The sequence below is a fragment of the Palaemon carinicauda genome, chromosome 37 (genome assembly GCF_036898095.1).
Source record: "Palaemon carinicauda isolate YSFRI2023 chromosome 37, ASM3689809v2, whole genome shotgun sequence".
NCBI classification, from domain to species: Eukaryota; Metazoa; Arthropoda; class Malacostraca; order Decapoda; family Palaemonidae; genus Palaemon; species Palaemon carinicauda.
In genome coordinates, this window is record NC_090761.1 from 54,873,301 (window position 1) to 54,894,802 (window position 21,502).

At 39.6% G+C, this 21,502-nt stretch overlaps 1 long non-coding RNA gene across 1 annotated transcript; it reads left to right on the plus strand.

The window, feature by feature from the left end:
• Positions 1-2,919: 2,919 nt before the first annotated feature.
• Positions 2,920-20,869, plus strand: LOC137629682 (uncharacterized). Its single transcript, XR_011041580.1, has 4 exons — positions 2,920-3,043; positions 12,984-13,087; positions 18,269-20,658; positions 20,752-20,869. It is a non-coding gene; the product is annotated as an uncharacterized lncRNA (long non-coding RNA).
• Positions 20,870-21,502: the final 633 nt, after the last annotated feature.

Here is a 21,502-nt window from a genome sequence, read left to right on the forward strand (position 1 = left end):
ATATGGCTTACATGCAATGTTTTTAAGCAATAGTAGATAACTGCTTCAGTTTTCTATCTACGGAAATTCTTAACTATTGTAATCTGCCATGCCAAGATAGGCGAAAGGACTCAATTTGTTTAATATCATGTTTCCCAGTTTATGATATAGTATTAAGACTCACTCCAGTGAATAAGATATTGTTGAAAAAGTTTTTAGCCACCTTTCAGCTTTAGGTGAATAGCTAAATCATCATTAGATTTAATCTGCAGTTTATTTGTGAAACAGTTGATCATGAATATGAGGATTAAGTTGTATATATTGGTAACCATGAAAATTTTATGGAAGTCAACTTGAGCAGTATGTATCATTAGGTTATGCATCCTTTTATATGGACAATTTTATCCTTATCAGCGTCTTAGGCCATTATCAAATTTCGATTTTATTTAAAGAAGTAGCACGCGTTCTCAGAAAGTAGAATTGTGTAGGCTACTTACGGCAAAATGCAAGTAAAAAATCATTTCATATTAACCGATTATAATGTCATTTAAGACGTAACATCTTATTCAAAAGAACATACTCAGTTATTGGGACTTTGACTATAAGCTTAGGCTTTTGGCGTAATTTATACAAATTTGTTTTTGGAACAATGAAGGAATTAGTATAAAATAGATGTAAGGATTTAAACTTTTTTTTTTTTTTTTTTTTTTTTTTTTTTTTTTTTTTTTTTTTTTAACAAATACTGTAGGTGAATTATTTGAAAAAATGCGCATGGTAAGGCTATCGTCGATTTTATTACTTGGCCGTCAAGACCCATTGTATTGGCAATTGACAGTAATAAGCACACCGTACCTAGACACCTAGTGGGATAGTTTGTTTGTAGAATTGTGCAACTGATTCATCTGATTGTGTCAACAGATGATTCAGTTAATGATAGTTTTAGAATATGCAGATGTATGAAATAGCCACCGGTGCACAATTTAACAAGGATGACACTACTTTACAGTACTTCAATGACCTTGGTAAATGGCAAAGATATATATCTATCAGTAAATAGGAAATTATATGAAAATGTTTTTTTCTTTCTTTTATTAAGAAATATTCCTTTACAAATTATATTTTACATTTTTGTATATGCATTATAATATCTATTATGATATAAGAAATTACAATTTTATTATTTTAATAAATACGTTTTTAAGCTAGAAACATACTGATGTGAAAATATTTTTAACATGATTCTTATATCCAATAATATTTACATTAAATGTATTTAACAGTTTATTCTTTATACACTTAATAATTTGCTGGTCAGCTCTTATTCCCAATTGTCTTGCCATCCAGATACTTTATATGAAAATACTTGGTCTTTCTATTATAATGATTTTGAAGTTATTGTAAAGAGAATTCGTCTCACATTGCTAGGTACTTTGAAGTTTTGTAGATATGTCAAGTTCAAGCCACATCAATTTTACAGTAGAGTAAAGTAATCAATTTTAATATTGCCAAACGCATGGTATAAGTATCATAAATTTTGCGCTGTGAAAGAACGCGTCATTATAACAAATACATAAATTCATTGCTATATTAAGGGTGGCTCTAACTGCAATATATTTACTACAGTTTATCTGCATTGAGAGAGAATTATTCGTGTATAATCACATGTTTAGGGATTAATTTAATTCGGTCGTTTTAAATGACGTCATAAAAGACAGTCTTGGGTCATTTTAATAGCAAAATGGAGATTTATCATTTTATGATATAGAAAGGGATTAGATAAAGTGTCTCTTGTATCTACCTGTTTTTATTCCATTACAAAGGTAATGAGCATGGTTTGTTGGAATGAAAAATGCGTTATATTAACGAACATAGTATTGTATTGCCAAACAATACAGTAGTAATGGAAGGAAATTGTCCCTTATCGGATTGAGATACCTGGTTCATATTTTGATTTCGTGTGTAAACTATACATTAACTACCTAGAAACTGTAGAAATTTGTTATTATGTAGAGATGAGAGTAATCATTTACTAGAACCTGAATATATGTTAAGCTACACATTTCTCAATTTCAAGTTAAATCCGTTTTATTTCACACATGTAATATGAACAAAGACAAAAATCTATTAACATTAAGGTTTCTCACGCACACAATGTATATATATATATATATATATATATATATATATATATATATATATATATATATATATGTGTGTGTGTGTGTGTGTGTGTATGTGTGTGTGTGTGTGCACATGTATATAGCCTATGTATGCATGTATTTGTGTATACCAGTATACCAAAGATATATATATATATATATATATATATATATATATATATATATATATATATATATATATATATATATATATATACATATATAAAGACTTCTCTTAACCTTACACAAGAATAATTATTTATTTTTAGAATACTGTACTTGAAAATATATTCCTTATTAATACACAGCCTATAGTATATTTTCCATCTGCAGCACCCATCTGAATCAGTACTTTATCAAATGAAGCATGGACTTACTAGCACAATGTGTCCAAGATGTTCTATTAGTTATGTAGGAAATATTAAAATGTTTGATAATCAAATACTGTATGTTAGTGTACATTTTTTTTTAGGAAAAGATAAAATGAATAAGAGATTTGGTAAATTTTGCTTTTGGTTCTGTCACGAACGTTTTTCTTAATTAAAGGGATACTTGTTTTAAAGAATAACTTTCTCTGTTCTGAAGGATTTAATTCTCATAGATATTTATCTTGAGATGATACATTTATTAAATTGGATATAATTGCAGAACGATCTAATTTCATTGTCCTTATGTTAAGACTAGTGGTAGCGTAATTAGTATCTACACCAGTAGTGCTGTTTACCTGGTTTTCCCTCGGCCAATCAGGAATCGTTATCCCCATCTTGGTCGCTTGTGATTGGCTGGAAATCGATGGGGGCAAGCGAACTAAAGATTGACTTTTCAAATCGGTATGTTGGTCCGCAGTTTGGCTTCTGGTGTCGTTGTTCACACATCTGCGATTTTTCCACTAGTGTGTTGGGAAGGTATGTAATACTTTATTAAAGCGTGTTCAAATTTTCATTTAAAGTGCATTATATTTTACGTAAGCGTGTTAATTTTTTTTCATTTAAGGTGCATTATTTTACTTAAGCGTGTTAAATATTTTTTTTTCATTTAAGGTGCATTATATTTTACTTCAGCGTGTTAAATATATTTTCATTCAAGGTGCATTATATTTTACTTTAGCGTGTTAAATATTTTTCATTTAAGGTGCATTATATTTTACTTTAGCGTGTTAAATATTTTTCATTTAAGGTGCATTATATTTTACTTTAGCGTGTTAAATATTTTTCATTTAAGGTGCATTATATTTTACTTCAGCGTGTTAAATATTTTTCATTTAAGGTGCATTATATTTTACTTTAGCGTGTTAAATATTTTTCATTTAAGGTGCATTATATTTTACTTTAGCGTGTTAAATATTTTTCATTTAAGGTGCATTATATTTTACTTTAGCGTGTTAAATATTTTTCATTTAAGGTGCATTATATTTTACTTTAGCGTGTTAAATATTTTTCATTTAAGGTGCATTATATTTTACTTCAGCGTGTTAAATATATTTTCATTCAAGGTGCACTATATTTTACTTTAGCGTGTTAAATATTTTTCATTTAAGGTGCATTATATTTTACTTTAGCGTGTTAAATATTTTTCATTTAAGGTGCATTATATTTTACTTCAGCGTGTTATATTTTTTTCATTGAAGGTGCATTATATTTTACTTCAGCGTGTTAAATATTTTTTTCTTAAGGTGCATTATATCTTCAGCGTGTTAAATATTTTTTTTTAATTTATGGTGCTTTATATTTTACTTCAGCGTGTTAAATATTTTTTTCATTTAAGGTGCATTATATTTTACTTCGTGTTAAATGTTTTTTTTTCATTTAAGGTGCATTATATTTTACTTCAGCGTGTTAAATATTTTTTTCATTTAAGGTGCATTATATTTTACTACGGCGTGTTAGATATTTTTTTTTCATTTAAGGTGCATTATATTTTACTTCAGCGTGTTAAATATTTTTTTCATTTAAGGTTTATTTTACTACGGCGTGTTAAATATTTTTTCATTAAATCGATTGATATCCGAAGCGGTTTAGATAATGTCTGTTGCGCTAAGTTTTGGAGAAATTACCTAGATTGTCAAGGTTTCGGACGATAGGCAGATTTGTTAGTAAATTAGTTATTTTAAACCTTATGGTCTTATATTGAAGTATACCCAAACTGCTGTATTACCTTTGTTTCAATAATACGGATGACTTTAAAAGTTAGGTTACATTTTTCGTCATGTTTTAACGCTTTTCTTTGGAAAGTTTTTGAAAAACTTTTTCTAGTATAAGCTTACCTCGCTTAAGGTTAGCTAAAAGGCTGTAAAATTGACAGCTTCAATATAAGACTTGATTTGAAGAGGCTGCATAAATGGCAGTGCCTTGGAATAGAAGGAACTCGGTCAATTTATCATAAATTGCAACTTTTATTTTCCTATTTGCTACGTTCACCGATATTTAGAACTGGTTTTTAAGTTGTTTTTCCGTACTGCGCGAATTTTGTGATTGCAGCAGTTTATGGGTGGTTTTGCAGTTTTCTTGGTGTTTACGGTTTTTGGTGTTGGTTTTTCTTGCGATGCTGATTTTCCGCATTGCTGTGACAATTTTGTTTCTGCTTTATTTGCTTTTATCGTGTTAATTGTATTAGTTCTGCTGCTTTCGTATTTTTATTGCCATTTTCTTGTAACTCCTTTGGCATTTGCTGTTGTTGCTTTTACTTGTCTTTTACCCTTACTACTGTTGCCTTTACTTTCCCTTGGTGCTTCTGCTTTTACTTGTCCATTAGTGTAGATTTTCTTTTGGTTTATTTGCTCACTTTTCTTGATGTAGCTGCTTTTAATTGTCCCTTTGTTCAGCTGCTTTGAATTGTCCCTTTGTTCAGCTTTGGAAAAGGAGGGTAATTTTACAATTTTTAGTGATGCAAGGAGTGTTCTTCAAGCTTTAGAAGTTTTTAATTCTAGTAACCCTCTAGTTTTAAAGATTTTAGAATGGCTTTTTATTATTGGACGGAAAGGTATAACTGTTCGATTTTGTTGGGTTCCAGCACATGTAGGTGTGTCTGGGAATGAGAAGGCAGATTTACTGGCGAAGAATGCGGCATCCGAGTTGCTACCAAGGAGGTATCCCATTCCATGTAACGATCTCCTACCTTACATCAAGAAATTGGTTTGTGATAAATGGCAACAGCACTGGGACAGTCAAGACGGCAATAAAATGAGGGAAGTAACAAATATCATATCACCTTGGAGGTATAACATGATTCCCCGAAAATGGGAGACGACTCTTTGTCGTCTCCGTATTGGTCACACACGGTTGACACGAGTTTCTGCTGAAGGGCCAACACCAACCGTATTGCGAGGACTGCTTAGTACCTTTAACAGTGAAGCATTTGTTGACCGAATGCCCTAATTTTACTAACTTAAGAAATAGATATCTGTTTGAGGCTCGAGGTGAGGATGGCAGGTTTATCCTTGCCAAGATTCTTGGACATGATGTGTCTTACTATGCGAGTGGAATTTTTAGATTTATTTCAGAAGCAGGTCTTCTGAAAACTATTTAACTATTTTAATGACTTCTTAATTTTTATGGTTTTAATCGAATTCTCTTTTAATTTTCATATACAGTAAATGGTATCGGCGTCAATGACCTTAGATGTCAGGATGCCAGAAAACTTTCAATCAATCAATCAGCTGCTTTGAATTGTCCCTTTGTTCAGCTGCTTTTAATTGTCCCTTTGTGCAGCTGCTTTTACTTGTCCCTTTGTGCAGCTGCTTTTACTTGTCCCTTTGTGCAGCTGCTTTTACTTGTCCCTTTGTGCAGCTGCTTTTACTTCTCTTCAGTTGCTGTTTTTACCTGCCCATTGGTGTAGATATTTTTTACTTGTCCTCTGTAGTTGCTGCTTTTACCTAACCCTTGTTGTAATTTTTACTTATCCTCTGCAGTTGCTGCTTTTACTTGCTCTTTAGTGTAGCTACTTTTACTTGCTCTTTGGTGTACTTGGTCTTTAGTGTAGCTGTTTTTACTCATCCTCTGCAGTTTCTGCTTTTACTTGCCCCTTGATGTAGCTGTTTTTACTTGCCCGTTGGTATAGCTGTTTTTACTTGTCCTCTGCAGTTGCTGCCTTTACTTGCCTCTTGGTGTAGCTGTTTTTTTTTTCGTGATTTTACTTGTCCTTTGCAGTTGCTGCTTTTACATGCCCCTTGGTGTAGCTGTTTTTTACTTGTCCTCTGCAGTTGCTGCTTTTACTTAATCCTTGGTGTAATTGTTTTCACTTGTCCTGTGCAGTTGGTCCTTTTACTTGCCCCTTGTAGATATTTTTACTTGTCATCTGTAGTTGTTGCTTTTACTTGAGCTTGGCTGGTTTTACATGCCCCTTGGTGTAGCTGTTTTTACTTGCCTCTTGGTGTAGTTGTTTTTCGTGTTTTTACTTGTCCTCTGCAGTTGCTGATTTTACTTTCCCCTTGATGTAGATGTTTTTACTTGTCCTCTGCAGTTGCTGATTTTACTTTCCCCTTGATGTAGATGTTTTTACTTGTCCTCTGCAGTTGCTGATTTTACTTTCCCCTTGATGTAGATGTTTTTACTTGTCCTCTGCAGTTGCTGATTTTACTTTCCCCTTGATGTAGATGTTTTTACTTGTCCTCTACAGTTGCTGATTTTTCTTTCCCCTTGATGTAGATGTTTTTACTTGTCCTCTGCAGTTGCTGATTTTACTTTCCCCTTGATGTAGATGTTTTTACTTGTCCTCTGCAGTTGCTGATTTTACTTTCCCCTTGATGTAGATGTTTTTACTTGTCCTCTGCAGTTGCTGATTTTTCTTTCCCCTTGATGTAGATGTTTTTACTTGTCCTCTGCAGTTGCTGATTTTACTTTCCCCTTGATGTAGATGTTTTTACTTGTCCTCTGCAGTTGCTGATTTTACTTTCCCCTTGATGTAGATGTTTTTACTTGTCCTCTGCAGTTGCTGATTTTACTTTCCCCTTGATGTAGATGTTTTTACTTGTCCTCTGCAGTTGCTGATTTTTCTTTCCCCTTGATGTAGATGTTTTTACTTGTCCTCTGCAGTTGCTGATTTTACTTTCCCCTTGATGTAGATGTTTTTACTTGTCCTCTGCAGTTGCTGATTTTACTTTCCCCTTGATGTAGATGTTTTTACTTGTCCTCTGCAGTTGCTGATTTTTCTTTCCCCTTGATGTAGATGTTTTTACTTGTCCTCTGCAGTTGCTGATTTTACTTTCCCCTTTATGTAGATGTTTTTACTTGTCCTCTGCAGTTGCTGATTTTACTTTCCCCTTGATGTAGATGTTTTTACTTGTCCTCTGCAGTTGCTGATTTTTCTTTCCCCTTGATGTAGATGTTTTTACTTGTCCTCTACAGTTGGTATTTTTACTTGTCCTCTGCAGTTGCTGCTTTTACTTTCCCCTTGGTGTAGCTGCTTTTACTTAACCCCTTGATGTAACTGTTTTGTACTTGTCCTCTGCAGTTGCTGCTACTTGTCCCTTGATGTAGCTGGTTTTACTTTTCCTCTGCAGTTTGTGCTTTTACTTTTCCTCTGCAGTTTGTGCTTTTACTTGTCCCTTCCTGTAGTTATTACTTATCCTCTGCAGTTGCTGCTTTTACTTGCCTCTTGGTGTAGCTTTTTTTACTTGTCCTCGGCAGTTGGTGCTTTTACTTGTCCTCTGAAGGTTCTGCTTTTTACTCCTTGGTGTGGCGGTTTTTACTTTAGCAGTTGATGCTTTTACTATTTCTCTGCAGGTGCTGCTTTTACTTACCGCTTGGTGTACCGGTTTTTACCTTTCTGTAGTAACTTTACTTGTCCTCTGCAGGTGCTGCGATTTACCCCTTGGTGTAGCTGTTTTTACTTGTCCCCTGCAGTTTATGCTTGTCCTCTGCAGTTACTGCTTTTACGTGTCCTCTGCAGGTGCTGCTTTTTTTTTATTTGCATGGCTTTTTGGTCTTAGGGTTCAGTTTATTGTGGTCTTGGTGTGGCATATAATTTTAATCTTTGATAGCTTAATTTCTTTTGGTGCAGTTTAATTTTTACCTTTCGGGTCTTTTTATTATGGGTTTTTGGGGGTACTGTAGTTTAATTTTGGGTTTTTGGGGCAGTATTATTTTGGCCTTTGAGGGCCGTGTTATTTTGGCCTGGGCTGTATTATTTTGGCTTTTGAGGGCCGGTTTATTTTGGTCCTGGGGGGCGGTCTTATTTTGGTCTTTGGGGGCGGTCTTATTTTGGTCTTTGGGGGCGGTCTTATTTTGGTCTTTGGGGGCGGTCTTATTTTGGTCTTTGGGGGGCGGTCTTATTTTGGGTCTTTGGGGGGCAGTTTTATTTTGGGTCTTTGGGGGGCGGTTTTATTTTGGCCCTTGGGCGGTTTTATTTTGGCCCTTGGGGGGGCGGTTTTATTTTGGCCCTTGGGGGGGCGGTTTTATTTTGGCCCTTGGGCGGTTTTATTTTGGCCCTTGGGCGGTTTTATTTTGGCCCTTGTTGGGGCGGTTTTATTTTGGCCCTTGTTGGGGCGGTTTTATATTGGCCCTTGGGCGGTTTTATTTTGGCCCTTGGGGGGGCGGTTTTATTTTAGCCCTTGTTGGGGCGGTTTTATTTTGGCCCTTGGGGGGGGGGGGGGGGGGGCGATTTTATTTTGGCCCTTGGGGGCCCAGTCTTAATTTGGCTCTTGGGGGCGATGCCCCGTTTTAATTTTGGCTTGGGGGGATGCCCCGTTTTAATTTTGGCTTGGGGGCGATGCCCAGTTTTAATTTTGGGTTGGGGGCGATGACCTGTTTTAATTTTGGCTTGGGGGCAATGCCCCGTTTTAATTTTGGCTTGGGCGCGTTTGGCTTGGGGGCGATGCCCCGTTTTAATTTTGGCTTGGGGGCGATGCCCCGTTTTAATTTTGGCTTGGGGGCGATGCCCCGTTTCAATTTTGGCTGGGGGGCGATGGCCCGTTTCAATTTGGCTGGGGGGTGATGGCCCGTTTCAATTTTGGCTGGGGGGCGATGGCCCGTTTCAATTTTGGCTGGGGGGCGATGGCCCGTTTCAATTTTGGCTGGGGGGCGATGGCCCGTTTCAATTTTGGCTGGGGGGCGATGGCCCGTTTCAATTTTGGCTGGGGGGCGATGGCCCGTTTCAATTTTGGCTGGGGGGCGATGGCCCGTTTCAATTTTGGCTGGGGGGCGATGGCCCGTTTCAATTTTGGCTGGGGGGCGATGGCCCGTTTCAATTTTGGCGTGGGGGCGATGGCCCGTTTCAGTTTTGGCGTGGGGGCGATGGCCCGTTTCAGTTTTGGCGTGGGGGCGATGCCCCGTTTCAGTTTTGGCCTGGGGGCGATGCCCCGTTTCAGTTTTGGCCTGGGGGCGATGCCCCGTTTCAGTTTTGGCCTGGGGGCGATGCCCCGTTTCAGTTTTGGCCTGGGGGCGATGCCCCGTTTCAGTTTTGGCCTGGGGGCGATGCCCCGTTTCAGTTTTGGCCTGGGGGCGATGCCCCGTTTCAGTTTTGGCCTGGGGGCGATGCCCCGTTTCAGTTTTGGCCTGGGGGCGATGCCCCGTTTCAGTTTTGGCCTGGGGGCGATGCCCCGTTTCAGTTTTGGCCTGGGGGCGATGCCCCGTTTCAGTTTTGGCCTGGGGGCGATGCCCCGTTTCAGTTTTGGCCTGGGGGCGATGCCCCGTTTCAGTTTTGGCCTGGGGGCGATGCCCCGTTTCAGTTTTGGCCTGGGGGCGATGCCCCGTTTCAGTTTTGGCCTGGGGGCGATGCCCCGTTTCAGTTTTGGCCTGGGGGCGATGCCCCGTTTCAGTTTTGGCCTGGGGGCGATGCCCCGTTTCAGTTTTGGCCTGGGGGCGATGCCCCGTTTCAGTTTTGGCCTGGGGGCGATGCCCCGTTTCAGTTTTGGCCTGGGGGCGATGCCCCGTTTCAGTTTTGGCCTGGGGGCGATGCCCCGTTTCAGTTTTGGCCTGGGGGCGATGCCCCGTTTCAGTTTTGGCCTGGGGGCGATGCCCCGTTTCAGTTTTGGCCTGGGGGCGATGCCCCGTTTCAGTTTTGGCCTGGGGGCGATGCCCCGTTTCAGTTTTGGCCTGGGGGCGATGCCCCGTTTCAGTTTTGGCCTGGGGGCGATGCCCCGTTTCAGTTTTGGCCTGGGGGCGATGCCCCGTTTCAGTTTTGGCCTGGGGGCGATGCCCCGTTTCAGTTTTGGCCTGGGGGCGATGCCCCGTTTCAGTTTTGGCCTGGGGGCGATGCCCCGTTTCAGTTTTGGCCTGGGGGCGATGCCCCGTTTCAGTTTTGGCCTGGGGGCGATGCCCCGTTTCAGTTTTGGCCTGGGGGCGATGCCCCGTTTCAGTTTTGGCCTGGGGGCGATGCCCCGTTTCAGTTTTGGCCTGGGGGCGATGCCCCGTTTCAGTTTTGGCCTGGGGGCGATGCCCCGTTTCAGTTTTGGCCTGGGGGCGATGCCCCGTTTCAGTTTTGGCCTGGGGGCGATGCCCCGTTTCAGTTTTGGCCTGGGGGCGATGCCCCGTTTCAGTTTTGGCCTGGGGGCGATGCCCCGTTTCAGTTTTGGCCTGGGGGCGATGCCCCGTTTCAGTTTTGGCCTGGGGGCGATGCCCCGTTTCAGTTTTGGCCTGGGGGCGATGCCCCGTTTCAGTTTTGGCCTGGGGGCGATGCCCCGTTTCAGTTTTGGCCTGGGGGCGATGCCCCGTTTCAGTTTTGGCCTGGGGGCGATGCCCCGTTTCAGTTTTGGCCTGGGGGCGATGCCCCGTTTCAGTTTTGGCCTGGGGGCGATGCCCCGTTTCAGTTTTGGCCTGGGGGCGATGCCCCGTTTCAGTTTTGGCCTGGGGGCGATGCCCCGTTTCAGTTTTGGCCTGGGGGCGATGCCCCGTTTCAGTTTTGGCCTGGGGGCGATGCCCCGTTTCAGTTTTGGCCTGGGGGCGATGCCCCGTTTCAGTTTTGGCCTGGGGGCGATGCCCCGTTTCAGTTTTGGCCTGGGGGCGATGCCCCGTTTCAGTTTTGGCCTGGGGGCGATGCCCCGTTTCAGTTTTGGCCTGGGGGCGATGCCCCGTTTCAGTTTTGGCCTGGGGGCGATGCCCCGTTTCAGTTTTGGCCTGGGGGCGATGCCCCGTTTCAGTTTTGGCCTGGGGGCGATGCCCCGTTTCAGTTTTGGCCTGGGGGCGATGCCCCGTTTCAGTTTTGGCCTGGGGGCGATGCCCCGTTTTAATTTGGCCTTGGGGTGCGTGTTAATTTGGCCATTGAGGGGGGCCGTTTTGATTTGGCCTTGTGGGCGGCGTATAATTTTGGTCGTTGGGGTCCACTTTAATCTTGGCCTTTGGTTAGTTTTAATTTTGTCTTTTAGAATACTTATTATTGTTAACCCTTAATGTTTAATCTGACACTATCCTATTCAAAGTAAAGCCCAAACTTTAATTACCTCCACCAACAAAGTTAGAAAGTTGTTTTACCCCTGTGTGTGGGGGTGTTTGTGAACAGCTTCCTGGCCATAATTTTAATTGTAGAGTAATGAAACTTTCAGGGATTAACTGATGTAAAAAGCTGGAAATTATTAAGTTTTGGAAATTCAAGGTCAGTCAAGCAAAATGCCCAATTCACGTAGTCAGCCATAAGTTTAGACCTCTTTGTCACTGACTTCAAACTTGGTTCATATTTGATTTTATGAAAATCTACGCCAGTTAATGTTAAGGTCGAAGGTCAAGGAAAAGGTAAAATTCTGGTCATCAACCATGCAGCCACAAATTTAATCGTAAAATAATGAAGCTTGCTGGGATTTTAAACTAATGTAATGAGCTGGAAATGAAATTTTTGAAGGACTAAGGTCACGGGTGTGCAAAACTCCAAAATCAATCCAAAGGTCGAGAAATACGGTGGCCTGGCGGAAGTCTGCGCTCTACAGAGTTCTTTAGTTATTTTTATATTGAAAAATTTTGTTTACCTGCTTGCTTTGTCACAAAATGTATGTGGCGGCAAGGTTATGAAATTTTATCAATGGAAACTTAATAATACTCCGTAAAAGATAAATTTAAATGTATTGGGAAATCAAATCTATTTAGATCCTTGGTGCCTAAATTATTTTTTTGAACAAATGGGAAAGTGGAAAGTTTAGTGTTAAGTTGTGACAAGTGTAGACAGCCTTTCCTCATAATGGAGGCTCTTGCCAGATTAAGAGGACAATAAAGGAACCCCATATGCTGCTTAAATATTACCAGGCTTCTTCGTTAATAGAACATAGGGCCTACTCTTATTGTAACATGGTCTGATAAAAATTTTTGGCGTTGCGCTCGTAATTGATGAGTAACCTGTCTAAGACTAATTGGTAACTGATGCAGTAGAGATCTGTACTAAGGGCTTAGAATTTGACCGTGAACTTTGAGTAAATGCCTAAAACTTGAAATGGCTTAACTATGAAACAAGCTTGTCAATGTAGAAGTTTTAAACCAGTTTTAGGACCTAATTCTATTGCCACTCCTGTTGTGTAATGTGATTCAGGGTCACATTCAGGACTGGTCAGATATGTGCAAATTGCTTCAGCTTTATATTTTCTTGCAGTAGTAAATCTTCAAGAAAAGTTCAAAAGTAGATAATGGAATACTTTTTTGTAAGGTATTTGAAAGTCACCTGAAGTTGAGTAATATAGATTTCCAAAGCCTTTGTAAAGAGGCAAATAATGAGTCCTTATGTATCTGACTTTGGATTAAACCCTAAAAGGACTGAAGTTTCTGAAGTACAGTATTGTTACATTAGGTAAATAAATGACCATGGTAGGTAGGGGGTGTTTTTAATGTATGGATGCTAATCCTCAACTTCAATAATAAATTCTCAACTGACAGCAGCCTAAAAAATTCTAAAAAACTTAAAACCAAATATTTACTCAATCTTTCTTTGCAGGTGTGACCTAAACTCGAAATGCGGTTAAATAACTGACCAACCAGGAATGAATCTGAGGAAACCGATCTCAAGGACACAGCTGATCCAAAGTGACAGAGTAGAAGGTAATTATATTTAGCTGCTTTCAAATAAATTAGGTATCCAGTTTGAACAGCTGCAGATAATTACATTTAAATAGTTTTTTATATTATAACCTAATGTCCATGTGGTTTGTCAAGGGGTTGTGGTAGCCTGCTATTTGGCAAGGGGTTAAAGTAAACTTATGGAGGGGTTAAGGCAAGCTTGTTTGGCAAAGGGTCGAGACTATCTTATGTTTGGCAAAGGTTCAGGCTGGCCTGGGTTTGGTTGAGGGGTTGAGGCTGGCCTGGGTTTGGTTGAGGGGTTGAGGCTGGCCTGGGTTTGGTTGAGGGGTTGAGGCTGGCCTGGGTTTGGTTGAGGGGTTGAGGCTGGCCTGGGTTTGGTTGAGGGGTTGAGGCTGGCCTGGGTTTGGTTGAGGGGTTGAGGCTGGCCTGGGTTTGGTTGAGGGGTTGAGGCTGGCCTGGGTTTGGTTGAGGCTGGCCTGGGTTTGGTTGAGGCTGGCCTGGGTTTGACAGGAGAGCGGTTGGGCCGCGGCCCCCACTGATAGGGAGTGAGCAAGCCCACTTTTTGGCAAGGGTATTTGTGCAGAATGGTATTTGGTAAGAAGAGGTACAATCTAATCGGATTGACTTTGTTTGACATTTTCAGTTTTTGATGAAAGTAGTATTTTTACCTGTTAATACTTTATTTAATGAATTTTTAATGTATAATAGGGTGTGCAGTGTGTGTTTTGAGTTAAAATCTTTTAGGCAAAGTATTAATCTTACCCCTTTGGCCGCAAAGTATTAATCTTACCCCTTTGGCCGCAGGGGCATAAAAACAATTGGAATAGCGCCAACGTATTCCTGCGTGTCGTAAGAGGTGACTAAAAGACTGAACGAGGGGGCTGGGAACCCCCTCTCCTGTATTATAATCCTGTGAGACATCAGAGAAGTGGAGCTGGGGGGAGAGTGACTACTCCCCGCACTCTAGTTTTGGGGTGTTTGAATGTGTGGATGTAGTACGATTGAGTAAAAGATGAGATTGGAAGTATGTTTAGGAATAGAAGGATGGATATATTGGCTTTGTGTGAGACAAAGATAAAAGGGAAAGGTGAAGTGATGTTTGGTGAAATGTCTGGTAGTGTCTGGGATTGAAAGGGGAAGAGAAAGAGGTGTGGCTTTATTGCTGAGTGAATGGATGACAGGTAAAGTAGTGGAATGGAAGGAGATATCATCTAGGTTAATGTGGGTAAGGGTTAGGTTGGGTAGGGAATGTTGGGCTTTTGTCAGTACGTATGGACCCGGTTGTGAGAAAAGTGAAGAGCGGAATGAGTTCTGGAATGAATTAACTACGTGTAGAAGGACTGGGTAGAAGGTATTATGTAGTTGTCAAATGTGACTTAAATGCTAGTGGGGGGACTGGAGAGGTAGGTGTCATTGGGAAGTATGGCGTACCAGGTGAAAATGAGTGGTGAGAGACTGGTTGTGTGTTGAGCAAAAGATGGTGATAAGTTCTAGCTTTTTCAAAAAGATTAAAACAAGTATACATGGGTAAGAGTGGCAAATGGAAGAGTGGTAGAAAGGGCGTTAATGGATTGTGTTGTAGTAGTTTTGGAAAGGAGTGAAGAGTAAGGAAGGCTGGTTCAAGAATTGAAGACAGTGAAAGATGGAAATGGAAGGTTGTTAAAAGGAGAGGCAAGGAGAAGGTGGGCGGAATATTTTGAAAGTTACTGAATGTTGAGGATAATAGGGAGGCAGATATAATTGCTGTTGCAGGTGTTGAGGTGCCGGTGATGGGAGATAAGAACGAGAGAGAGAGATTACAAGAGGAAGTGAGGTGAGCACTAAATGAAACTAGTAGGAAAAGCACCAGGTATGGATGGTGTGAGAGCTGAGATGTTGAAGGAAGGGGGTACAACTGTACTTGAATGGTTGTTGAGATTGTTTAAAGTGTTTTGTATTGTCAATGGTAGCAGTAGATTGGGTTTGTGCGTGTATTGTACCACTTTATAAGGGTAAGGGAGATGTGCATGAGTTGTAATTCCAGGGGTATTAGTTTGAGTGTGGTGGGGAAAGTGTATGGTAGTACTGATTAATAGGATTAAGGATAAAACAGAGAATGCAATTTTAGAAGTACAGGGTGGTTTTAGAAGAGGTAGGGGTTGTATGAATCAGATTTTTACAGTTAGTCAGATATGCAAAAAATATTTAGCAAAAGGTAAGGTGTATGTTGCGTTTATGGATCTGGAGAAAGCGTATGAGAGTTGATAGGGAAGCAATGTGGAATGTGATGAGGTTATATGGAGTTGGTGGAAGGTTGTTGCAAGCAGTGAAAAGTTTCTACAAAGGTAGTAAAGCATGTGTTAGGATAGGAAATGAAGTGAGTGATTGGTTCCCAGGGAGAGGGGCTGAGACAGGGATGTGTGATGTCGCCGTGGTTTAACTTTTATGTTGATGGAGTGGTAAGAGGTGAATGCTAGAGTGTTTGGACGAGGATTGAAACTGGTAAACGAGAATGACCATGAATGGGAGGTAAATCAGTTGTTGTTTGCAGATGATACTTTACTGATTGCAGACGCGGAAGAGAAGCTTGGACTATTAGCGACAGAATTTGGAAGGGTATGTGAGAGAAGGAAGTTGAGTTAATGTGGGTAAAAGTAAGGTTGAGATGTACGAGAAGGGAGGGTGGTGCGAGATTGAATGTCGTGTTGAATGGAGTTACTGGAGGAGGTGGATCGGTTTAAGTACTTGGTGTCTGTTGTTGCAGCAAATGGTGGAGTGGAAGCAGATGTACGTCAGAGAGTGAATGAAAGATAGTGTTGGGGGCAGTTAAGGGAGTAATAAAAAATAGAGGGTTGGGCATGAATGTAGAGAGTTATGTATGAGAAAGTGCTTGTACCAACTGTGATGTATAGATCGGAGTTGTGGGGAATGAAAGTGACGGAGAGACAGAAATTGAATGTGTTTGAGATGAAGAGTGTAAGGAGTATGGCTGGTGTATCTCGAGTAGATGAAATTAGGAATGAAGTGGTGAGAGTGAGAACGGGTGTAAGAAATGAGTTAGCAGCTAGTGGATATGAATGTGTTGAGGTGCTTTGGCCATGTTGAGAGAATGGAAAATGGCTCTGCTAAAGGTGGTGAATGCAAGAGTTGATGGGAGAAGTACAAGAGGAAGGCCAAGGTTTGGATGGATGGATGGAGTGAAGGTAGGTCTGGGTGATAGGAGGATAGATGTGAAAGGGGCAAGAGAGCATGCTAGAAATAGGAATGAATGGAGAGCGATTGTGACGCAGTTCAGCTAGGCGCTGCTGCTTCCTTCCGGTGCCTTGGAAGACCATGGAGGCAGCAACAGTAGGGGATTCAGCATTATGAAGCTTCATCTGTGGTGGATAATGTGGGAGGGTGGGCTGTGGCACCCCTAGCAGTACCAGCCAAACTCGGTTGAGTCCCTTGTCAGGCTGGGAGGAACGTGGAGAGGAGAGGTCCCCTTTTCTGTTTTTGATGTCAGCAACCCCCCAATATTAGGGGAAGTGCCTTGGTATATGTATGTATGTATGTATTAATCTTACCACTTCAGCACTACCTTGTAGGTAGCTTAAGTCTGTTTCATCCTAGCTGGCAACTGGAGCCGAACCACGGTTTGAAAGCTCAATGCAGATTGGCTGTTGGTTCAGGCATCATCCCCCCTCGCTGACTGACGATGCAAACCATTGCATTTGTCAGTGATAATGGTCATTTTTACTTGATACCTCACTTAGTTTGTGTAATATTTATCTGGTTCTTTGGTCACACACATTAAATGTAGATAATGAGTATTACCTTGAAATAAATATCCATATCTTAAAAAAATATACAAAAAAGTTAAGTGAGAAACTGAATATTTTGATGACTGGTTATCGTGTGCGGGCGGGAAGCCTGCTGCATCGACTAAACTTCACCAAAATTTGGAACGATATTGCGGTAAAAAGCCAAATATTCTTTATTTTCCTTCCTTGCATATTTGTTTCATGACATTAAGCAGGATTTAAAAAATTTTAAAAGTTTTTCAGCTCTCGTTTCACCTAAACTTTTATTTTATCTTATATTTTTAAGATATGAATATTTTTTCAAGGTAATGTTCTTCATCTAAAGTACCTTTAATCTGTGTGACTAAAGAACCAGGTAGATATTACGCAAATTAAGCGATGTACAGTATAAGGAAAATTATCATGTACCATGGATAAATGCAATGTTTTGCTTCGTTGTTGGTCAGTGGGAGGGAAGGATGCCAAATAAGAAGCCAATCAGCAACGAGCTTTCAAACCGTGGTTCGGGTCCAGTTGCCAGCTAGGATGAAAGACAATAGAGCTATTACTGCTCGCTCTTTTTTAAGCCTCCAACCATGGATCTGTTAATTTTTGTGGTCTTGCTGTTCCAGTCTCAACTTACTAAATAGCGCAATTGAAGGTATTTCCCAGTTACGTATGGGTGCTAAATTACCTCCTAAACCTTGGTGCTAGGTCTTATGGCCTAAATTCATGAATCTTTTAACCACCACTTGACATGTACAGTAGTGTATATTTGTCTGGGATTTGTTTGTTCAAAAATTAATTGGTTTGTTGTAGTTTAATGGTTTACTCATTTTTTTTTTTTACATGTTTATAATTTCCCTAATGGATTTTTGATACAAAAAGGGTTATCTTGTAGTTTGTCCAACAGGAATTTTGCTAAGAAAGGCGTATATAATTTTCCAGTGAGTTAGATTATTCAAAGTACATAAATTAGTTTTGTTTTCTAGAGTTAAATTAGGCTGGGATATATTTACTTCAAATTTAGATCTATCATTTGATGGAAAATTATTTTATGAAATACTATTCATAACAGTAGTGAAACGGTATAAAAGGTGCAATTAAAATTAAATGAATATATGCAAATGGCTATCTGGTTGAGCCTGAGGTAGGGTATTTTTATTTACCAAAGGATAAGATGAAAGAAAGTTGATTAACGTTTGACTGGTATGCAGTGGAACAAGTACAGTATAAGAACTTAGTCCTTGGAAATGTGAGCAATGGTTCAGTCAAGTTATTAAGTTCTGTAGATTTTAATTCAATAAGGTCATGTGACAGTTAAGAAGTTACAAAAACGATCAACTGTGGATTTGTTAAATAGATGTTGCAAATTGGTAATTTATCTAGTTTGTGCACTTTCAAACCATTTTTATCTCATTTTGGCAATTCTCTTTTGCAGCAATGGAGTTGGCATAGTGAAGATTTTTGGTCTCAAGATCTACTCCAGACAGATTGAAATGTCACGAGTTGACTAAGTAAAGGAAGACTTTCTACATGGAGCTTCGAAGTTTTCAATGATCAGAAGTTAAACGGAAACATTAAGCTTTAAATAAATTTATATATTTTTCAAAACTATTGGCTCCATAATTAGTTGGAAATCTCTAATCAAACTAGGTTTTTTTTTGGTTCTGTAACATTCAGTATTTAGTCCCCTGGAAGTTTGACTTTAATTTTAGGATTTTTATTCCTAGATTCTATTTAAGTGAATACTACTGGTAGTGTTATTTGGTCTTCTGACCAGCCAGATAGTACTGCATTGCATCTCTGGTTGCATATCATTTTTCATTTCCCTACACATACACTGACCAGTCTGATGTATTCTTTACACACACCTCCTTACACCTAAAAACAAAAATAACCTATAATTTAGTGACTACTTTCCCCTTGGTATAAGTAGGATAGCTTCTCTAGCTATAGTAAGCAGCTCTTCTAGAAGGACACTGCAAAAACCATTGTTCTCTCGTCTTTTGTAGCGCTATATGCCTCTGTACCGTGATCTTGCACTGTCTTGGCTAGTTTTCTCTTGCTTGAGGGTAGGCAACACTCAGGCACACAATTATACCCATTTCCTTCTTTACTGGGATTTTTTCCCTAGTCTCTGGGCTTATAAGCATCTTGCTTTTCCAACCAGGGTTGTAACTAAGCTAGTAATAATACAGCAGAATTATTACATAATTTTGACACTAAGCACTTAGATTTTTTACTTTTCACATAGTTTTCTTCCTGAACAAAAGCCTTTTAGAGCAGGTGTTCTCAACCAGGGGAAGGGAATCAGGACCAAAATTGGCATCCTCAGAATGAAGTTTTTCCATTGCCCTTAAGCTCCACTAGCAGGAATATTAAAATAATCAATGTAAAATTGTGATATGGAAGAAATATTTATTTTATTGTATGCAGTCATTGAAATGCACGTTTTGAGGCAGGCAATCTTAGAAAGAAGGGGTAATGACATTCTTGACATTTGATTAAACAAGGTTAGAGCAACAATACTATCCAATACCACTTCTAGTTTACCAAAATTACTATTTTCAATGTTGATAGCAGTTTCCTTTTTTCCATTTCATACCTCAAGTTTTGTTAGACCATTTAGTAGTTTGAATGAAATTGATAAGATAAATTTGCTGTATATATGCTCTTATAAACTTTTGTCCTCTTTAAACTGATTTCAAAGTTTACAAAACAGGTTCTAACACATAAGCTACGAATACTTTGTATACGTAAAACTTATTGTATAGTGTTGCAATGACACAAGAAACATCGATTTGGTGACCTTTATACTATTACTAGACATTTTAGATTCACTCGTTAACTTAGCTTTATTGAATGCAAGTTGCTGTTTCTATTTACAATTAAATTATAAAAGAAACAAAATTATCTAAAAGTATTTTAGTGTAAAGTACAGTAATTGCTTTTTTAATCAAAGTATATAAATGAACCTTCATCAGATGTATTTTTTTCTTGTCTAAGGAAGCTAAGATTCATAACTAATAACTGTTCAAGAACTATTTGCATGTTAAAAATAAGTCACAAATTCTTCCATAGCTTTTAATGATATTTCAAAGTGACAAACTTGTTTCCTCAAACCATGTTCATTTTTTTTTTTTTTTAAATAATCAGTGCACTTTAAACAAGTTGACATTGCGTGACAGTTTGGTTAATAGCTTGACTGGAGCTTTAAAATTTTGAATTTTCATTTGGTTTATAACCAGCCAACCTATGTAAAATTTATTTATACTTAAAATAACTTCCTATATCTGGTCTTCATCTCCCACGAGATAGTCTTCATCCCCCTTGAACCCGTGCAGTCAGTCTTCATCCCCCTTGAACCCGTGCAGTCAGTCTTCATCCCCCTTGAACCCGTGCAGTCAGTCTTCATCCCCCTTGAACCCGTGCAGTCAGTCTTCATCCCCCTTGAACCCGTGCAGTCAGTCTTCATCCCCCTTGAACCCGTGCAGTCAGTCTTCATCCCCCTTGAACCCGTGCAGTCAGTCTTCATCCCCCTTGAACCCGTGCAGTCAGTCTTCATCCCCCTTGAACCCGTGCAGTCAGTCTTCATCCCCCTTGAACCCGTGCAGTCAGTCTTCATCCCCCTTGAACCCGTGCAGTCAGTCTTCATCCCCCTTGAACCCGTGCAGTCAGTCTTCATCCCCCTTGAACCCGTGCAGTCAGTCTTCATCCCCCTTGAACCCGTGCAGTCAGTCTTCATCCCCCTTGAACCCGTGCAGTCAGTCTTCATCCCCCTTGAACCCGTGCAGTCAGTCTTCATCCCCCTTGAACCCGTGCAGTCAAGTCTTCATCCCCCTTGAACCCGTGCAGTCAAGTCTTCATCCCCCTTGAACCCGTGCAGTCAAGTCTTCATCCCCCTTGAACCCGTGCAGTCAGTCTTCATCCCCCTTAATACATTATTATACTGCAGCTTCCAAACTTTAATATCAGTGGTTTTTCATTAAGATTTATCCATTTGTTTTTCAAAGTCTGCACCTAGACAAAATTCTCATGCAGTAGCTACCTGATAGTGTCTAGTTATTGTATGGAGGCAGTTTCTCTGGAATAAATATTTTTCAATTACAGTAATCAGGTAATTCTTTGACATAAGCATGCACTAATCGAGAACAATAAAGATTATGCCTACAGTACAATTTTATTTATTTAAAATATGCCTACAGTACAATTTTATTTATTTAAAAACTAAAGTAGGAGTAAGTGACAATCCCATTACCAAATAAACCAAATTTTACCATAATGTCGAGGAAACCTCTCTAGGATTTATTTATTTATATCTTGTTTTCAGTGTTCATTAAATCTCTCCCACTCCAAGTTGGCAAACTGGTTGTTCCAAATCATTGTAATAATTTTGATTATTTTCAATAAAGTTGAAGACTGTTTTTGTGTTCATTTTTTTCTAAATGTTCTAAGGTAGTTTAAAGTTTCAATCTTGCACTCCAAATTACATTGCACTTAAATTGGAAAGCTTGTTTAAAGTACAGTATATTAATTTGGCTTGAGGAATTTTAACATAAATTCCTAATCTCAGAATGATAAAACTACTGTCCAGATGGTACAAAATATCACTATTTCAATGTCATGGCTGTCTATAGTTGGATAAAATCACATTAGTTCTAAAATTTTAAAT